The 11,813-nt window shown below is 43.4% G+C and overlaps 1 long non-coding RNA gene across 1 annotated transcript; it reads right to left on the reverse strand.

The window, feature by feature from the left end:
* Positions 1-718: 718 nt before the first annotated feature.
* Positions 719-11,042, reverse strand: LOC135377562 (uncharacterized). The gene is made up of 6 exons (XR_010418127.1): positions 10,747-11,042; positions 10,503-10,671; positions 9,096-9,188; positions 3,928-4,084; positions 3,626-3,785; positions 719-1,335 (listed from the first exon to the last, which is right to left on the reverse strand). It is a non-coding gene; the product is annotated as an uncharacterized LOC135377562 (long non-coding RNA).
* Between the last annotated feature and the right edge of the window lie 771 nt (positions 11,043-11,813).

Raw genomic sequence — 11,813 nt, forward strand, 5'->3', positions numbered from 1 at the left:
ATCAATAAGGAGTATTCGTACACCAGCATCGGTCCACCGAGCAAACCACGTGCACCTCAACCTTGAAATGTTATGCCCTTATTCAGGAGAGGGGTCAATGAGGTCGCTCCAGTGGAATAGGGGAGAGAGGGAAACTAGGGAGCTGCACAGACAGGAGGCCTACTTGCATAGCGTAATACTGAAAATTTAGACCACCATTACATAAGGTATTTAAGGTGCTAAGTTGTTCAGGTCCGACCAGAGAATATCGCAATCAATGTTGTAGTAAATAATGCAATAATCTATATACAGTCGAATAGTTGAGGCAATAGTGTTGGGCAAATCATTACTGTACATTAAGAATAGAGGCTAAATTGCGACCTTGAAGAACACCGGACTTCACTAAACTGTGGTGTGAACTTTTCCTGTCTGTGATTATGGACCAAGTCCAGTTACCAAAAAAAGCCTGTATCCATTCACCAGAGGAGCTTGGAGGGAAGGAGGAGTGTCGGTGGAGAACATTTTTATAGAAGATAAACAAGGCAACAATCTGACCATTGTTGTTCAATCAAATAGCTGTTGCTTACATGAGTGATTCTTTCAAAACACATGCTGACTTACAGAGATACAGTTGCTAGTTTTCAGATGAGTCACAATATGAAAGCCTAGAATGTCTTCGAGGGTTTTGTAAGGGTTTGAAGTATGAAAATTTTTATAGTAATTGTGTACAAATTTTGGGTTTAGGCATTTTGCATCTGAGAATAACACATGAAACTAGTCGAATGCAAAACACACTGAGCCAAGAAACCCTGGCGAAGGTAACTCAGGATAAGACCAGAATACTTATTTGGTAATGAACGATAAAGGTGGAAGTCACTGAAAAGGTTCATCAGTTCTCTCACTTATTTGGTAGTTTCAAACTCGTGTTATCTATTTCAGTGGCTACTGGCTAGCAAATATTTAGAAGCTTTTCTACAGATGCTGAAATACCTTAAGCATCTATTATCATTGGTGGCAAATTGCGTGACCAGATCATAAGGGAGAGGGAAGCTTTGTCTCGTAAGTTTTCTTTTTTTATTGCATTTTAGAACCATGAAGCAACTGTGGCTATGAGTAGCATACAGACGCGGGCAGGTGGAGAGAGGACAGCAGGAGGGAGTGGGGTACAGGGGGATTAGTATGCATCCTGGGCCAACTTCAGGGGGAACTGTGCTGACATTCGTCTGGAAAGTCTGCCGGAAAACCCGGAGAAAACCTCAGACAGCATGGCTGGTGCAGGGATTCGAACCCGTGCCACCTCCTAGCCTCGGTGTGGAAAGCGATCATCCTAACCACTATGCCACGGGAGATGGTCTTCTGCAAAGTAGGTAGTAGGTAGGGTAGGTAGTGGTAGTAGATACCATCGCCATTTATGATAACAGGGCTTTGTTTAACTTCCTTCTGAATCATCATTTTGTAAGCCTCCATGTGATTTCATTCTAGGACATTTGAAAGTCACATATTTAAAAAAAATTATTCACGGACACAGGAGAATTCAAGTACAGTATCAACAGTAGCCTCGTGAGAACCTAGCCCCTTATCAATGCAGATAAACATGCCCCCTCTATTGTCAGGCATTGGTCATCCTCATAAATTAAAAATGAATTGCTAATTGACATCTCCTGGCTTCTGATGTCTAGGTGTACCCAGGTGTTTGTTCCTACGATAACATTTGGACAGCAGTCATAAATAATACATACTTTCCATTTAATCTTGTTTGCATGCTAAGCTGTGCAAATTTGCCAGGAGAAATGGCAGATTTGTCCGAATGAAGTAAATGCAGCTTACGTCATTCAGTTTCATTAGTTGGAACACACAATGACATCACCATAACATGAGACGGGCCAAAATTTTTATAAATCCACGCTGCCTATTTGTTTTGTTGTTGTTTTTTCCTTCCAAATAAACTGCATTGCATATGCCTACTTGCTATATGGCCTACTCAGACCTAATATTATTTGAGCAGCTCACACTAACCTTAATGAGTTTATAAAAATCATGTTTACGATATGCAAAAACTAAGAGCAGAGTGATCTTGTATGGTGCACTATGTCAGAGAGGGAAAAACGCGAAATCATGCTGCATCTTACAGAGTTTCATTTTTGTTGCGGCCACTTTTCGTCCGTCTGCATTGTATTCAATCCCTCATGATTAGACCCCGGATTTTTAGGCACAAAAAAAAGCATTGTTTTAGTGCTTATAAGACTCGCTAAAAATCCCAATTTATGCACTAAAAATGGCATTATAGGCCCTATAAATTGTTGAATTTTTTCATTTGTGGCTCCGAAAGTGCAAAAACAAAGTGAATAAATCAGTTCCATCCGTAAGAACAATACCATAAATGGGAGTTGTAACTGTCACTCTAATCGTTTTGCGGCACGAAATGCAAAACTTATCCATCCTGCGACGGTCACAAGGCTTCTAGCCATTGCCACTGGTTCCACGACACTGCTCAGAAATACTTATCGCGGGCAGCATACTGGCGATATGAGAGATGGGTTTCGAGCATCGGAGGATTTAGTCTAACGCCCGAATTTCTTAGTCCTCGAAATCTTTAAGCTTCTCCTTCTAGATTTCGTTTTCGGCACACAACATGGACACACTGGATGCGGCACCATTTTCGCTCGTGTGCCTATGGCCCTGACTGCCACGAGGAGGACAGCTTCCTCAGGTTTCCGAACTGCAGGAATTGTACCGAACCTGTACCTACCTTCGTACGCCGCGCCCCCTCCTCAGCATTTTAACGTGGGTCAAATTCGTCATAAAAAAAGAAAAGAAGAAGAAGAAATTAAAAATGCTTCGGGGACTCTCCTAAATGTAAACAGACAATAACTCTGAGAGTTACAGTAACTCCAGCTTGCAGGTCGGAGCGCATAAGTGCTGCTCTGGCTCCATGACGTATGGAGGAAGGGGACGCCGGAAAACCAATGAGACGCCTTGGAAACTGCGCCGGGGCACATATCGCACTCGTGGCTCTGAAAGACCATTCAGTAGAGGCATCGGAGTACAAGGGACAGAGTATACCAAGCGCGTTGGGTAGAGCCGCTGCTTAACACGCCCATAGAAAGATGCACAATAGCAACACTTTTTTTTTGCAGGAGTACGCTACGCATTGCAGAACAACTGGCCACTGCACTGAGAGGAATTCAACATAGTGGAGAGGAGGACGTAAAGTGGCCACACCTGAAATGAAACTTTGCAGGACGCACAGAGATTTTACATTTTTCTATCTTTCATAGTGCAATATACAAGCTCGCTGTGGTTTCCAGTTTTGTGAAGTGGAGATCGCAGTTGTTTGCTCTACAACTTCCTAATTTAAACAATAACATATTTTTACTGAGTAATTAATTTAATTTTGTAGACTTATTAAGACTAGTGCTAGCTGTTCAAATAATATTTCGTCGGAGTAGGCCATATCACGAATAGGTACATGCCATGCAGCTTTAGAAGGAAAAACACAGAATGGACGTATGAAAAGTTTTGCCCAAACCCTGAAAGCCTCATTGCGAAGCCAGTAGAGTGTTTGAGCTGAGTTGTCTCACGATGTAAACCTCCAATTATATACAGAGTGCTTGAGAAAAAGAAAGCCAGTGCTCAAGGACTGTACCGTAATGGCTGCTCCACTGTGCCATAGGCTTTCAGTTGGTGATGTTCTCACCCTGATGGGAGGACATCAAGTTTCACATGACCTTCTGATGCCACTTCCTCAAACGCTGCCTGTCTGCTCACTGCTGATGACATCCCCACATGGCAACTGTTGTCCAGTGCTGGTACGGCGACATATGAGTTATGAACTCATATACATAAACATTTACATATGTATATATTCTCATTCGTATATGTATTATTCACTCATATAAGACACAGGTTATCAGAACTATAACATTTAAAGCACAGTATATAACTTACCTGCAGTACAAACACCTGTCCTTAGGTCCTGTTGTCACAATGCGTGGCACCGACACGCAGGGCACTCCACTTATGCAAGCTCAGATGACGTGATGCTCCAGGGTTGCTGAGTGAAAGTGTTCTCAAATTTCAACTCCTGCTGTGCTGATTTTGAAGGCTGTAATGCACGCCACAATTACTGTAGTGGACTTGATGTGTCACATCCTAGCTAGGAAAGTCAGAAGATGTGTGGCCCTAAGCAAGGCTGACAAGTGCTTTTTATGATAACAAAAGGACCTGCAGTGGAAACATTATGTGTCCAGATGCTGTTGACACAACAATGTGTATTTTATGTCGTACAATGCTCTTGTGCCATACAGAATGTGCTGTATGATGAACTCCCTTCAGCATCCTACTACTTATTATACAAGTATACAGGGTGTCCCACCGAAAAAAGGGCCAGGGGCTAAAGAAAAAACGGAGTGCTCTACACAAATGGAACCAACTGTACGTGCTTGGCAGTTGTGTGGTCTATCCAAAAAATATTTTTTTCATCGCCCTTTGTCAATTAAAAAGCGGTAATTAATTTTCTAACTTTTTAATTATCCGTTTTAGCTCTCAGATGGCAATGAGGAAGTTGTAGTACATGTCGAAAAAGATGCAACTGAAGTGGTTCCAGGTTGCTATGGCTCGTGGTTTTGTTTTTTCCCGGGTTTAAAAATTGGTTTCAGAAGCAGCGAGGACCACAGAGCGCTCCCCATAATTCGGTGTCCGCGCGCGACGATTGCAGTGCCCTCTGATAGGTGTGCCGTGAAACAGGTGAAATATCTTCCTCTTGTGTGACGTGGCCCAAGGATGGTCTCCAAGCGCTAATCTCAAGGTCAATGTACGCCGGAGGGCGCTGGAATCATCGCGCGTGGGTTCCAGATTTTGGGCAGCGATCTGTCCGCCCGGCATCTGAAACCTGGGAAAAAACAAAACCACGAGCCATAGCGACCTCGAACCACTTCAGTTGTGTCTTTTTCGACATGTACTACAACTTCCTCATTGACATCTGAGAGCTAAAACCGATAATTAAAAAGTTAGAAAATTAATTACCACTAATTAATAGACAAGGAATAGACAAAAAAATTTTCGATAGACCACACAACTGCCAAGCATGTACAGTTGGTTCCATTTGTGTAGAGCACTCAGTTTTTTCTTTAGCCCCTAGCCCTTTTTCGGTGGGACACCCTGTATAATGCACTCGGGAAAACTAAAGAACACTTATCGGATTAAAATTTTTGAACCTAACCCACAAGAAACAAGCATGTTATTACTAGAACCCGGATTTTTAGGCACGAAAAAAACCTTGTTTTAGGCAACAGAAATGGCATTATAGGAACTATAAATTGTTTATTTTTTCACCTGTAGCTCTGAAAGTATGAGAACGAAGTGAATAAATCAGTTCCATCAGCAAGGACAATGCCTCCTCCTCAGCATTTTACCGTGTGTCAAACTAGTTGTAAAAAGAAAAAGAAAACAAATTAAAAAAAGCTTCGGGGACTCTTTTAGATGTAAACAGGCAATAGCGCTGCTAGTTCTAGATTGCGACAAAACCTTTGCAAAACGTGCCTATATTTTATAATAACGACCCACGAAACAACACAATTCTGGAAGGGCGAGAAAGAACGAGTAAGCGACCGTACCGAGTAACTGATTTTCAATTCCCAGCATTCCAGCAGCTTTGAGATACAGTCAACTCTCGATTTATGAACACCCTCGGTTCCCAAAAAATCGTTCATAAATAGAAAATTCCGTTAAGTGAGTACCACCGAGCAAATGGAACAGTACTTCTGAGTTGGGATTGTGTTTATAATGCAATATATTGTGTAATTTTGATTTCGACCACGCCTTCCGCTGTGTCAATCTTGGAAAGAAGAGATGTCAGCACATTTGCACTCGACTGGTGTCGGATTTCCACAGGGATTTTTAACCTCCGTTTATTAATTACCGGATGACAGCGGCCACCCTATTCATCAATTGAGGCCAGGAACACTTGGTTCCTTGTCCCTTGTGCGATGCCAGAAAACCCGTTTGGTGTTCGGATTTTGAGGTGTTAAGAACCGAGGGTGCAATACCTGGAAAGCGTTTTGTCCGTTCAGGCGTCATTCATAAGACCACGGAATAATCCCTTTGAAGGTTTCCGTTGACCTCGGAACGACCCGTTCATAAACTGAGGGCAAAAACGCTGGGCAACTCCTGGTTGGTACCCAGAAATCCCATTCATTATTTGAATATCGAGGCTCATAAAACGAGGGAAAAATGCATGTAAAAAGTTTGGTTCCTAGTGTTCATAAGAGGAAGGAACTCGTAAATCGAAAGTTCATAAATCGAGGGTTGACTGTACTGGCTTCTTTCAAGCAATCGATGGTTTCAAATGGATATGTGACATGACCAGTGTCAATTTCACCTGCACAACGAAGTTCTGCCACCACTTTAGGGCAATTATAGGTATTTTTCGGTGTTTAATCACAGTTTCAGGCATCTACACCAAAAAAGGCACAAATGCTAAAATAGGCATTTATAGGCACCAGAGCCGTTGTGAGGAGAGTTTGCACCCGGGGCAGGGCAAATGTGAAACCCCCCTCCCTCACTGCTGTCAGAAGCCTTGTAAACAAGCAAGAGAAAATTCATATTTACACTGCCAAGACCGTAAATTCAAACACCCTTCATTCCTACTTGATACTGTCCAACCAACCTGCCAGGGCTTGCCGTTCGGCACCCTCTCTGTCAAGGGCGCCCAGGGCGGCTCCCCCTCTCGCACTCCCGGCGCTACGGCTCTGACAGGCACTATGAAATTGATACAGGAGGTTCCCCGGCACCCAGTTCAGGCTCCTGTATTGAAAAAGCACTATTAAAACCACACAGCAAAAATAAGCGTTTGCCGGGGTCTAGTTAGTACTGAAAATAACTTGCTTGTCTACCTTGAGCAACACACTCCAGCTGTAATGACATTATGTTTGACATCATGAAACCATAAAAGTGAATCGCCAGGAAGCCCACTTATTTTTTAGCCCACTTAAATTTTGCCTCCTTAATACACAGCAACGTTTTTGCCAACGTTAGGTGTGCAAATTCATATAGTTCAATCTCATCATTGCTGCCCAGTGCCACCAAATCTTCAACATCGGTAACAACGGCCTCATCTATCAGGAACACTGTTGAATTATTCCATTGAGCAACGCCTAGTCGCTAAAGGCTGAACTGGAAGCAAAGTGCATATTTTAGAATTCAACCCAACGCTCTCCGATGGCATCTCACATCTGATGTCATATCCCTTTCCAGAGCGTTCAATCACAGAGCACTTCAACCACATTTTTGAAACGCACCTTGAGATTATGCCTTGAGAGTAAAGCCAAGTGCGTTATATCCACTTTTTTGTTGTGCACTCACACACAATATATAACCACAGCTGCTAACCCAGAACCCATCAGGTAGCAAGCCATTCCCTCTCAGTGTACAGGTATAACTGCACTATGGGCAGCTGAATCCCAACATGTTTGAGGAGAGGCAAATACCCAGGTGCAGTCATTCACATGAAAAGCTACGTTGTTTCTGATTTTTAGCTAGATATAGGACTACTACAAAACACCATTACAACCCAGGTACATCTTCAACATGCAACTTGCATCGCTTTTCTACGCCAAATGTCATGCGATTGATTGTTGCACGTGTATGTATTGGCGAGCACGTGATTTTTCAGTGACAGACTCTAATTCCTAAATTGCAATCTCGGGTTCTAGGAAGAGCAACAACTTGGGTTTGCCTGCAATCAGATCAGACACGGTTAAGCCCCACCCTATGCTTGTTCCAATTGGCTGCAACAGTGCCGACACCAAAACTACAGGAGCCCTTATGCGGCAACTGATGGCGCTGCAGCACAATTTATCCAGCAGAGTAACTCTATTGGGGTTGATGAACTACATTTCCTGACGTTCTTAGGTTGAATGTGGGTATGGATATAGTAAACTGGACCAGAGTTGTGCCAAAACACAGTACTGCAGAGAGAGTTCCCTCAATCACAGGATTCCGAGTATGGGTATCGAGTACTGCAGACCTGGGAGGAGCCCTGGGATTCACAGAGAGCAACAAAGAGGCAGCAGAGCGAACAAGGCAATGGCTTCAGAAATAGCATTCTCACTATGCCTGTGCTGAAGAAAAGGAAGCAAGGAAGGAAGTGGAAACTGACACAGATAGAATGAAGGCCCATTCGTTCAATTCCGCCAACAGCCAACATTGTCCATTATTGCTTGAGGGCAGGCTGCTCCTTAAACAGCACTTTAAAAGCATGGAAATGGTCAATGCCTCTATAATTGCAGCATATGGAAATCTTCCTGCAATGGTTTAATGCTGCAGCATTCCAGCACCTATATTCTCATGCTCTGGCAATGTAAATCCCTATTTCTTACTTATCAGCAAACCTTTTAGCTCTTGCTGTAAATTATGCACACCAGGAACATATCTTGCAAACCAGGGCACACTTGTACAAACATGAAGAAGATTCCTCAGTGGTGTCTGCAGTAGCTTCCGGTCAGTCCTGAACGCTCCTCGTGCGTAAAGCATTGCCAAAGCTAGTGAGGATGCCACTGAAAAACCTCTGAAAAACCTGAAAAACCAGCTCGCTTGCTTCCTAGCCATTTTTTCATTGTCACCTCCTCCATGTTTCTGCATGTGGGCCCTAGCGGTGTTGTCAGAACAGTGCTGCAATCTACATTGTTGTGAACAAACACGTCATTAATGATCGCAGAGAAGAAGAACAGTCCCCGTTTTAAATATTGGCAGCTCTCGTCCTGAGGCACTTCACTTAACATATCCTCACTAGTTCACCGGATTTTATACCCCTCTACATCATTAATGAGTGGGGTCAGACGGTAAGGTCTTTTGATAAGAAATTATACATTTTGTACATCATATAAATGTGACAGTGGTAATCTGTATTATATAAGTAACTTTCACACCTACTGTACGTATAACTTCCTAAAACAAATGTGCATTTATATTAACTGAGACGTGTAACTAATTACCTTACTGGGAGGCCCTAACTCTAGTCTTCTACTGGACCTTCCAGACATTGTACCCTGCCACCAGCCAACAGAAATAAAGTATGTGCTAAAAACATAAAATAGTGAGAGAAAAAAATTACTTACCAATCAGCTGATCGTTGCATATGAGGAGCTGATCAGCAGCTGAAGAGGACCAGCAACTGGAGCTGACACTCAGGGGGTACACGAAAACAGCCTCTGTATTTGAGAAGCAGGGTCAACAACTTGAACTGTGAATGTCTGCACTAGCCTCTCGTGTATACATGAAGCAGAATGGGTTGGGTGATACAGGACTGTGGACTGACAGTGATCTGGGCAGGTCACAAATTTGTGGAACACGTGCCTCCATATGGCATGGTCGCAAAGAAAAATGTATAAAACCAAATGGAAAACACAAACTCATTTTTATATACAGTAAAACCTCCAAAGTCGGATACCTCCCTACCTCAGACAACTCCTCATTGAAACTACATGGGGACGAAATTCTCTATGTCGGACACCTCCCTATCCCTGAAGTAGGACAGGGTTTTCCCTGCTAAGTCGGACAAAACCCTTGCCAAATTACCTCAATCTCGGCCTATCTTTGCACTAAAGAGACCCAAAATGAGCCTTTTTTTTTCCCCTATACTGGTCTCAGCATTTTGTTGTTTTAGTTTTTAGAGTCCAAAAACGGGTGTTGTCAGTCTACATTGTAACTATTCTTTGTGCGAGCACTTGCCTTCGGTTTGTCTAGAGCCTTTGGACGCACACTGCACCAAAGCAATGAAAAGTGGGCTGACGCATCAGAGACAAGTCCTTGGGCTCAATTCCTAGCGGGTTTAAATTATCAAGCAAGCAGCACACTGCTCGAAAAGCTCCAAAGGTAATGCCACTGAGTGGAATCTGCACAGAATTGAATCTACCAAAATCGATGACCATGAATTGAAGAAGGGGGACATTTCTTGCAACACAGCTGTGATCTTTTCCATTTTTTGTTTCTCTCGTACTCTAACTCGGACACCTCCCTAAGTAGGACACACTTCGGCTGCACCGCGGGTGTCCAATAGGGCCCTATCTTGGACACCCGCTGCGCAGCCGAGTGAAACCTCCGGAGGTTTCACTGTATATAAACTTGGGTATAAACTTGGGTATAAACTTGGGTATAAACTTGGGTATAAACTTGGGTATAAACTTGGGTATAAACTTGGGTATAAACTTGGGTATAAACTTGGGTATAAACTTGGGTATAAACTTGGGTATAAACTTGGGTATAAACTTGGGTATAAACCTGGGTATGAGCTGTAATGAGAATATATGGAATGATGTGAGAACAGCATGACACATATTTGTTTATGAACTAGCGGGTTTCACCACTGCGACATCACAATGCCTACACAAGTTTGGGGAGTTGCATAGTTCGAGTTTACTGATATTTTCTACTTTCACTGCTAGTGCCATGTTTCATTTACAATGAGCATACAACGTCGGTATAGGATGTTACATGTTCAGCATGCACGCGTGGGAAATACAGACCCCTTCTATCTCCGCTTGGTGGAAGATGCACGATCAGCTGCTGAATTCCACGACAGTAAATAGGTCGAACACGTCGAACAGGTCGATTTTGAAGTAGTCTGAGCAGAATTTGTATTTTTTAAGTTTTCTTCCATGCAGCGTCCAAGTACCTCTTGCAAGAGGAGCCACCCTACGAAGTATAGAACTGCTTGTAACATTCAACGCAAAAAAAACTATATATATATATATATACATATTTACCCACCAAGGTAAATGTCTAGATCTTCACTTGTCAACTTCAACAAACCGAAACCAACCCTTCGACATGTGCGCCGATGGCAGTGTGGCTGACTGTGGCGTGCGGAGGCGTGACCGCCCCACACTGGTTTTGCAACTGGCGGCGGCAGCGCCAACAAATAGAAGTCAACGACGTGCGCACAGTGCGGGACATGGAGGAAGGTGCGGGAGGACTATCTAACTACATGGTGATAAGAAAATGGCGAATAAATGTGTTATCAAAGTGTTAGTGACAACACTGGTCTCAAATTTCAATAGTGAACCCGCCCACGATGGCTTATCGCGTTCCTCTACGAGTTGATGATGAGCATCAGACAGTAATCTGATTCCCGTTTTGCTTTACTTTCAAATAACTCACAATCAGTGGCGTACCCCAGGGGGGGAGGGGGGGGGCTAGGAGGGGCTCGAGCCCACCCTACCTGTCACCGAGCGACCCACACAAATCGTGCAAGTCCGAGGAGAACATAATATATGGGGGGGGGGGGGGGCAGTGTGACGATCGTGAAAGTGCTTGCAGTTCACGGCGGCTATCTAAGCAGCACTCTTGAATGGTTTTGAAAGTATGAGATTTTCAAAATACTTCAAGTTTTGTGCCACCACCTCATCGGTCATGACGCCGTGTACATGTAACCGTATTGTGAATGTGTGAATGTCCAAATCAGCTATTTCCGTCTTTTTTTTTTTTTTTTTCTTTTTCATTCGCAGTTTGCAGTGTGTAAAGTATGTGTGTGTTGTCGAACGCAGGATCACCGGGGGGAGGGGGAATGGGGCGAGTTTTCGTATCGAGCCCCCTCTACCTTGGAGGTCTGGCTACGCCACTGCTCACAATTTATTGGTCGGAGGGAATATCCTCTCACCCTCGTCACCCTGCATTGTCTCACATGTGTAGCAGCATATGAATATAAATGCAGGGCATTTGTAGCCTACGGATAGGCTGACTCACGTGTAAATCTACTCCCAATTCGATTTTTTGATTGTCTAAATATTTTTTTCGTGTGTGTGTTTCTTTTTTCTTTTTACTTGAGCTGCAGAATG

The sequence above is a fragment of the Ornithodoros turicata genome, chromosome 1 (assembly GCF_037126465.1).
Source record: "Ornithodoros turicata isolate Travis chromosome 1, ASM3712646v1, whole genome shotgun sequence".
NCBI classification, from domain to species: Eukaryota; Metazoa; Arthropoda; class Arachnida; order Ixodida; family Argasidae; genus Ornithodoros; species Ornithodoros turicata.